The sequence below is a fragment of the Oryzias latipes genome, chromosome 16 (assembly GCF_053564925.1).
Source record: "Oryzias latipes strain Hd-rR chromosome 16, Olatipes_Hd-rR_3.1".
Taxonomy (NCBI): domain Eukaryota; kingdom Metazoa; phylum Chordata; class Actinopteri; order Beloniformes; family Adrianichthyidae; genus Oryzias; species Oryzias latipes.
This window is the reverse complement of record NC_136252.1, coordinates 13,442,798-13,452,194: the sequence shown is the minus strand read 5'-3', so window position 1 is coordinate 13,452,194 and position 9,397 is coordinate 13,442,798.

The following is a 9,397-nucleotide window of genomic DNA, read 5'->3' as shown; positions in this document are numbered from 1 at the left end:
TGTTTTTCACAATGGCGTATTTATTTCATGAAGACCTTTTTTCAGGAGAATGTGTTTGTCTGTCAATCACATCAGACACTTTTGTTATTGGCTACTCCTTTACTCAGACATGAGCAGCAGCACCCTGACTACATCGATCGAAGATGCTTCAGCCAATGAGTTATATCACTAGAGGAGACACGCCCGCTTTAGAAGCCTGGCCGACAGTGGCGGAGCGCGACGCCATCTTGGTGAGGTCGACGACGCCCACTTGACATTGATTTCCATTGATTTTAGTGGTGTCTAAGTAGCTTTTATGAACTGTATATATTTTTAGATTTAAATATATTTATACATATATATAAATATATTATATTTCATGTATATAATATATATATACATACATCATTTGTTGTTGTTAAAGAAGAGAAACAGTCAGCCTTAAAAGGTCAAACTTGAATGAAAATGCATTGTTGCAGGACTTCTTACAAATAAAAAAATTATTAGAAAGAATTTTTAAAATTAATTTCTAAACATTTAGAAGTTTTAGACCTCTTTGACATGCAATTTAAATTATTTAGAAAAACCCAACAATAAGTCAATAATAATAATATTAATAAATCAATCGTAAGTCGATACAAACAATAAATAATAAATAAATAATAAGTCAATAAATAATAAAAAAAAATTTATTATTATTATTAACAATAATAATAATCAAAAGAAGTCCAAAAGTGAACAATAGATTTACCCTAAAAAAACAATCTGGCCTCTTATCAAAATCTGTTTCCACAAATGTTTTGAACAGCCAGACTGTATTTCTAGTTGGTACCACAGTGATCCATCTGGGTTAACTCTTTTGATAGCCAAGATCCACTTTTTCCTGAAGTCTGAGTCCATTGGAAACGTGACTCAGTCACTGAGTCAGAAAGGTATAAATCTGTATAAATAGCCTAGTATGCTGCATACAGGTTTAGCAAAATAAAATGTACATTTATATTGACAGCAAAATAAATGTACATCATGCAGCATGTTGATAACAGCCCTGCAGCATCATGCATGTCAACATGTGTTCTATTAATGAAGCCCCTGCAGCCTTAAAAGAAAAAAAAATAAAATACTTACCTGTGAAATGATATACCTTCCTCCTTCATGGACTCATTTTTCTGATTTTGGCAGTTGAAACCCGTACGATGAACTGGCATTATGCAAAAAATGTGTTCACATGCATTCACTGCAGCAGTAACTTGACCTCACCAAGATGGCGGTGCTCTCCTCCCATGAGGAACCACGTGATGTCTCCTCTAGTGATATAACTCATTGGCTTCAGCGAACGTGACGGCGCAATGCCCACCCCTCAACACTAGGGGGAGTATGCACTTCAACACATCCACAGTGTTACAAGAGATTGGGCAGTTTTTGTTCTAAATTTGCGGATAAAAGTGGCTTTGGGCGAGTGTATATTCTTCGACGGATCCGAAGACAAGTATGATCTGTGGGAAACAAGATTTCTGGGTCACTTACATAGCCTAAAGCTTAAAGAGACTATTTTACGAGCACCTGTTGGCGCCAACACGGAACAACTTGCGGCAGATGGCAGAAAGAACGCTGACTGTTACGCGGAGCTTATAAGGCTGTTAGATGACAAAAGCCTCTCTTTGATACGACATGAAGCAGCAGATGATGGCAGAAAAGCCCTTGGGATTTTAAAAGAACATTATTCTGGAAAAAGCAAGCCACGAATAATAAATGTGTACACAACCAAGCTACGCATGACGGAAAAAGAGAGTGCAACAGACTATATAATAAGAGCAGAGAACATCATCGCAGCATTAAGAGATGCAGGTGAAACGATGAGCGATGGACTAATCATAGCCATGATACTAGCAGGACTGCCAGATTCATTCAAGCCCCTAGCCATTCATGTGACACAAAATGAAGATTCAATCACATTTACAGACTTTAAAAGAAGACTGAGAGTCTATGAGGAGTCAGAGAAAATGAGCAGAACAGAAGCTGACAACGTGATGAAAATGCATGTGAAACAGAGACAAAGCACTCACAAAACTCAAGCCACGTACAAGAAAGATTAAAGTACCACTGTGATATGCTACAAGTGTGGAATTAAAGGGCACAAGGCAAGAGACTGCTTTAGAAAAGTCTGGTGTAATTTTTGCAAAAGCAATACACACCAAGAGTCCATGTGCAAGAAAAAGGGGAGACGAGATGAAGCCAGAAAAGTTGCTGTTGAACAAGAAAGCAATCAAGATCACTTCTTCAAAGCAAAGTACAACATGCAAGAAAGCATCCCGAACAATGTGAAGATGAAAGGCATCATGGTGGACGCAGGAGCCACATCCCACATTGTAAACGACTTCAAGAAATTTGAAAGTTTCGACGACTCGTTTCAGGCTGAGACTCACTCAGTGGAGTTAGCAGATGGAACCAAGTGCAGTGGAATGGCGGAAGGAAGAAGGACAGCAATGATCTACATACTAGACAACGCTGGAAATCAACACAGAGCCCAACTACGAAATGCACTCTTTATGCCATCATATCCACATGACATCTTTTCGGTGGCAAGGGCAGCAGATGGAGGAGCAACAATCACCTTCAAAAGAGGGGAGAGCACCATGGTCACCAAAGATGGTAGCAGGTTTGATATCCATGAAAATGGAAACTTGTACTACTTACCGACTGTTGAAGTAAGTCCTGATGATCAGTGTAAAGTGTGTCATGACATTCAAACCTGGCATGAGATCTTGGGTCATTGTAACTATGATGATGTACGGAAGTTACAAGGTATTGTAAAAGGTATGGAAATCAAAGGGAGTTTAGGAAAACCAGATCAGCTGTGTGAAGTGTGTACACAAGGGAAATGTACAGAAACCAGGAACAGAGAGCCAGATGCAAAGGCCAAGCAACCTTTAGAATTAGTCCATACTGATTTAACTGGTCCAATGCACACACCAAGCATGGAAGGACACAAATATACGCAATCTTTTACTGACGACTATTCAGGCACCATATTCGTATATTTTCTCAAGTCGAAGAGCGACACAGTGACAGCTACTGAAAGATTTTTAGCCGATGTTGCACCTTACGGAGAAGTTAAGTGCATTCGTTCAGATAACGGCACCGAATTTACCAGCAGAGATTTCCAAACTCTGTTAACCAAGAACAGAATCAGACATGAAACATCTGCACCCTACTCACCTCACCAGAATGGAACAGCAGAAAGAGGTTGGAGAACACTATTTGACATGAGTAGATGTTTACTGATAGAGAACAAGCTACCGGATAAGTTGTGGAACTATGCGATACAGACATCAGCTTATGTAAGAAACAGGTGCTACAACAGACGCACAAAGAAAACAGCATATGAACTGTTTACAGGCAAGGAACCAAACGTATCTAAACTACAAAAATTCGGATCTGAATGTTTAGCTTACAAACAAGAAAAGAGAAAACTCGATTCAAAATGTAAACCAGGCATTTTCGTCGGATATGACAAAAACAGTCCAGCTCTTCTTGTGTATTATCCGGAAACAGAAAAGATTCAGAAACACAGGTTAGTGAAATTCACTACAAAAACTACCAGAGAAAAAGAAACTCAGACACCAGAGAAGTACACAGAACATGATGTTGGATACATACATCCTCAGGTTCCTGAAAATGATAACGATGGAGATACAGAAAACAAACCAAGTCGGGATGATGTTTCTGAAACTTTACCTCAACAGAGTCAACATGCACAACCAGGTGAAATCAGTGAGACTGTAGGCAGAAGGAACCCACCCAGAATCAGAAAGAAACCGGTTCATCTGCATGATTTTGAGATTGATAAGACAGTGGACAAAATGCAGGCATGCATAGACTCCTGTTATAGAGCAGTTTGTGACATTCCCCAAAACTTCAGAGAGGCAGTAACATCCAAAAACTCAAAACAGTGGAAAAACGCAATGGATGAAGAGATGCGATCACTCACTGAGAACGACACTTTTAAACTCACTCACTCACTTACCAACAGGCAAACAGACAGTGGGGGGTAGATGGGTATATGCGCGTAAAAGAAACATTGATGGATCAGAAAAATACAAAGCAAGATTTGTTGCAAAAGGTTACAGCCAGAGACCAGAAATTGATTATGAAGAGACATTCTCTCCAACAGCAGACATGACGAGTGTTAGAGTACTTATGCAGAAAGCGGCACAGGAAAAACTCATTCTTCATCAGATGGACGTCAAAACAGCCTATTTACACGCACCCATAGACTGTAAAATATATATGGAACAGCCAGAGGGTTACGAGAAAAAGTCGGAGACTGGTGAAAAACTTGTGTGTATGTTGCAAAAATCTCTTTATGGTTTAAAACAATCAGCGAGAAACTGGAATGCAATGTTACATGCATGTTTAACCGAGAATGGATTTGAACAAAATTCAGCCGATAACTGTGTGTATTCATAACAGAAAAAGGATGAAAAGGTCATTCTTCTAATATGGGTTGATGATCTAATTTTGGCAGCAAACGAAGAGAGTGTTCTGGAAAGTGTGAAAAAGATGCTAACTGACAGGTTTAAGATGAAGGACATGGGAAGGCTGAAACATTTCCTAGGAATAGATTTTGAGCAGACAGACAGTGAAGTCAAAATGTCACAGGAAATGTATGTAAATAAACTACTGGAAAGGTTTGAAATGAAAGACTGTAAACCAAGAGAAACCCCATGTGAGTCAAAACTTGTGTTTTCAGAAAATGCTGAAAAAATGAAGGATGCAAGAAAATACAGAGAAGCAGTGGGAAGCTTAATATACTTATCCACTTGTACTAGACCTGATCTTAGTTTTGTGGTCTGTAAGCTATCCCAGCATTTTTCTGAGTCAACAGAACAACACTGGAACACAGTGAAACACGTGTTCAGATACCTTAAAGGTACAGCAAAACATGGATTGTGTTTCAAACAAAATGCAGAAAATTTAGGATTGAAGGCATACAGTGATGCAGATTGGGCGTCAGATACTGCAGACAGACGCAGCACATCTGGATACTGCATCAGCCTTGGTGATGGAAGCTCTTTCATCTCATGGAAGACCAGAAAACAACCCACAGTGGCATTATCCACCTGTGAAGCTGAATATATGGCTTTAGCATCAGCCATACAGGAATGCATTTACCTGGAGCATTTGCTAAATGGTATAGATAAATATTAGTACAATCAGACAAAAGTGTGTGAGGACAACACTGGTACTATTGCCCTAGCAAAAAACCCAGTAAACAGACAGAGGTGTAAACATATCGACATAAAGTATAATTTCATAAGGGAAACTGTAAAGAGTGGCAAGATAACTTTACAATATTGCCCTACAGAGCAAATGGTAGCTGATGTAATGACAAAACCAGCCACCAAATCAAAACTGAGGAGATTTGCGCAAGACATGTTTGGCACCTAGACGTGCAAAAGTTTTTTAAGATGTTTTCCAAGAAAAGAGGAAACTGTTTTATGTTTGTGGTTAATATGAAGAGTTAAGAGCGAGTGGGGGTGTTAAGTATTGAATGTATACTAATTCACTCTTACTCTTTCTACTCCATTTCCCATGAGTCACTTCTGTTCCCATGAGTCATTGTTGTGGTATCTCTGTGTCGAGGGTTGATGACATCACTCGCTGAATGAATGAGCTCTGATGTAGGAGAGAGACGAATTTGTTCCGTGCTCAATGGTTAATAAATATGCCTAGAGGAGGCTAAAGTTGATCCTGTCCCGGAGTCTTCTTCATCTATCCACCACGTGGATGAAAGATCGGAGCTGCGCTCAACAATGTTTCCTCCAAAGTACAGAGCCTGATTCTTGGAGTAAACCCTGGCTGCAGAATTGCTCAATCAATCCCGGATCTCCGCTGCGTTTTCCGACCACGGTAGAAACCTCATCGCAGGAAAGGTTCAACATATTCCCGAGAGGGGAAAAATAAAACCAGAGGACCTGATTATAATCATTGTCTCAATAAAAATAGAAAAATATCAGGTTCAGGAGGCTGAGCAGGCTTGTCCCGCTTTGCGCAGCTGCCTGGTCTGACTCTGTCGGTCCACCTGCATGGCGTGAGAATGAGGAGTGTTTCATGGGACTTCAAGATGTGGACGATCGGAGCTCCTCTGGCCACCTCGTGGCCTTCTCTCCGGCTTTGCTCACAGATTAAATGGCCCTCTTATTGACAGCCCCTGCAATGCCTAGTCGACAGAGGACTTTGCAAAGAGAACTTCCCACAAAGCCTCTACAGCAGGGGTGTCAAAATCACTTTGGTTCGGGGGCCACATTCAGCCCGTCTGATCTCAAGTGGGCCGGACCAGTAACATAAAAGCAAAATAACAGCTTTGTTTTAGTTTTTTACTCAGTTGGAAGAAATGTCTCAACCAACATAGTAGCCTAATCACTTGGGGCCAATCGATCTCAAATAAAATTAATTTCACTTAAAAAAAGTTGGTGTATTCAATTTTATAAAGACTGAATATTTGACATCTGACACTGAAGCAATCCCAATAATAAACTCAAAAAGGGCTACAGAAAAAAAGCTGTTGTGTCCATCAACTTAAGAAACTCAGCTGTGACGGTCTCTTTAACATCTATAATAAATATGCACAGCTGTATAAATCTGTCATGATGGTGTTTTCAAATAATAATAACAACCGAAAATACAATAAAGGACTGGATTCCTTCATTTGGCTTCCAAGTCTCCATAGAAGTTGGATCTGGAATCGTAATTCTCTTTTCTTAACTGCAAATGGTGAAACTTTTTTGTATGGGGAGTCTCATAGTGGTGCTGAATGTTCTATTCTTTTAACACTGGGACCTGTTAATGACATACCAAGCATACAGGTTTTGCATTCAGCTTTGTGAAAAAAACAAAAAAACACTGTCCATTTTTCCTGTAAAGCTTTTCACTCCACTTTTTGACAGTATTTTGGTCATTAGGGTGTCAACACTGATCATCCTTATAGCAAGATAACAGTGGTAAGGTTCATAAGGAACCAAAGTAAATCTTACCCTGACGCAGAGCTGTTAGGTTTTGATTTTGGCAGCTGCAGAGATTTGCTGTTTCACCTGTTTTGCTTTTCCTTTGCTCCCCCTAGTGGCGGAATTGCGCATTTCGGTTATTTCTTTAAAAAAATCATAACTCACCACAGGAATGGACTAGAAACTTGCTTTCTTTTTAAAACATTCTGATTATTTTTTCTCTTCATGTATGGGCTGGACTTAACCACTTGGCGGCCCGGGTACGGCCCGCGGGCCATATGTTTCTACAGGCTAAGCTCCAGCATGATCAGATGTTTTGAAACCTCAGAGATTACTATCATGTCTGGGCGGAGATTTGTATTTATAATGTGCAGAGGGAACTTTAGCTCTTTTCCTAGGTCGACCTCCAGCTACCAGTCCGAGGCTTTTGTGTGTAGGAGGCCTGTTGTAAATTGTGGCACCTGAAGTTTCTCTTCATCTTTGATAAGCATGATGAGCATGATGGTTTTTGCTGGTTTTAATGGCAGAGGCTAAGCTATAGCAAGTGTTTTAAGCACCTGGTCAACACTTTCAACCAGATACTTTCGACTTTCTCGTGTGCATGAGAAAGTAAATAGTGCTCACCAGACAGTAAGTTGTCTGCACAAGAAACCATTCCATTTTTAAATCAATATATAATCCACTTTAAGGCCCACTTAGCATTACACTCATGTACTCTCAAAACCATAAAAGTTCTGTGTTTAACTTTCATTCTGCATTGTTAACATATAAAATCACTTTATAAATATGTCTAAGTATCTAAGCACCTTCAGAATAATACATTTGTATGAATCTTGAAATAACTGCGCTGACAATAGTTTGACAAAGTCATGACTTCCCTTTTCTCCCTAACGGAGGCAGTTTGTCCAGCAATGTCTGTTGGGTTTGGTCATCTGGTCTTGACTTTTTTTTTTTTTAGTCACTTAGCAAAGGTGTAGGGGTCCAAAGTATTTCAAGCATCCAAAGTTGGGCAAATGCCTCCTCGTCAGGACTGACTCACTGGAGGCGGCGCTATAACCATGCGGGGGCTGCTCTCTGTGTACTCCCCTACTCAGGAGAGTCTCTGAGTTCTCTCCTCTGGTCCAAACACTGCAAGGTCCTACAAAAACAGGTATCTTGTAGGCAAAATTCATCTTTATGCTTACCGTAATCCTATGTTAAAAGCAAAAAAATTCCAGCAGGGATTAGGAGGAGGATGGCAGCTTCATGAGGGGAAAGCCCCTCATGAAGTGAAGTGTGGCTGGATAGAGAGAGTTGAAGATGCCAATGCCCACAAGAAAACACAGGGTCTCCACACAGGCAACAGAGGCAAAAAGGGAACTTGGAGCAAAGCAGAAGGTCGATTATACAGTATGTACAACCAGCATTGCACAAGTGACAAAAATAAATATGCTTGAAATTAGGCCTGCACAACATACCGCAAATTTATCGTTATCGCGACATCAAGCTGTGCAATATGCATACCGCAAAAGACGGCGAAAATCGCAATAAATGGTTACCTCAAATGTGCAAAAAAAACCTCATGGCAGCCTGAAATAGTGAACAAATGAAATCAATCCCTTTATGCATTTAACCAATCGGAAGGACCCGTTTACCTTGTTGATCAATCAGATGGAGCCCTTTTATGTTTGATGTTTGCCTCCTACGTCGACAAGGGTCATTTGGAGTATAATTTTTAAACTGTTGCAGTGAAATGTAAATGATGTTTTTGGTTGTTTGGCTATTTGTTTATATACCGCAAATTATATCGTTATCGCGATATTAATCACCAATATCGCATATCGCGAGTTTTCCTCATATCGTGCAGCCCTACTTGGAATCTACCTGCACTACCACTACACATATCTGAAGTATACCACTACTCCTCTGGAGCCAACCTCGCTCGGATGGATCCACCAACTTGAATATTTTTTACCTGAGCACAGGGGTCTCTCACAGCCATGTTAGAAACACAGACCATAACCTGGACAGAGACAATAGCAGGTGGATCATTGACAGTCATAAGAAATCCCTTTTTATATAGCCTAAAGCCCATTATTACACATCAAACCCATACTGTGCAATCTGAAATTAGGCTGAAGCTGGTTTCCAACTTAGCAGTTACTTAATGCAAAGGATCCTTGAGAATTTTCCTCTGTGGTCATCTAATATTTTTGATGAGTCGGATGTTGCTTAAATGCCTTCTGGTGTGGTAAAAAGCAAAAAGATGCTTTAGAATCCTATCGGCTGCATTTATATGGCCCTGCAATAAACTGGCAAACCTTCCAGGGTGTACCAAGCCTTTACTTAACAGTGGTTGGGATAGGCTCCAGCAGCTATGTGGCTCCAAAAGGGATTTATTTAGTTAAGAAAATGGGTGGATGGTATTTATTTCA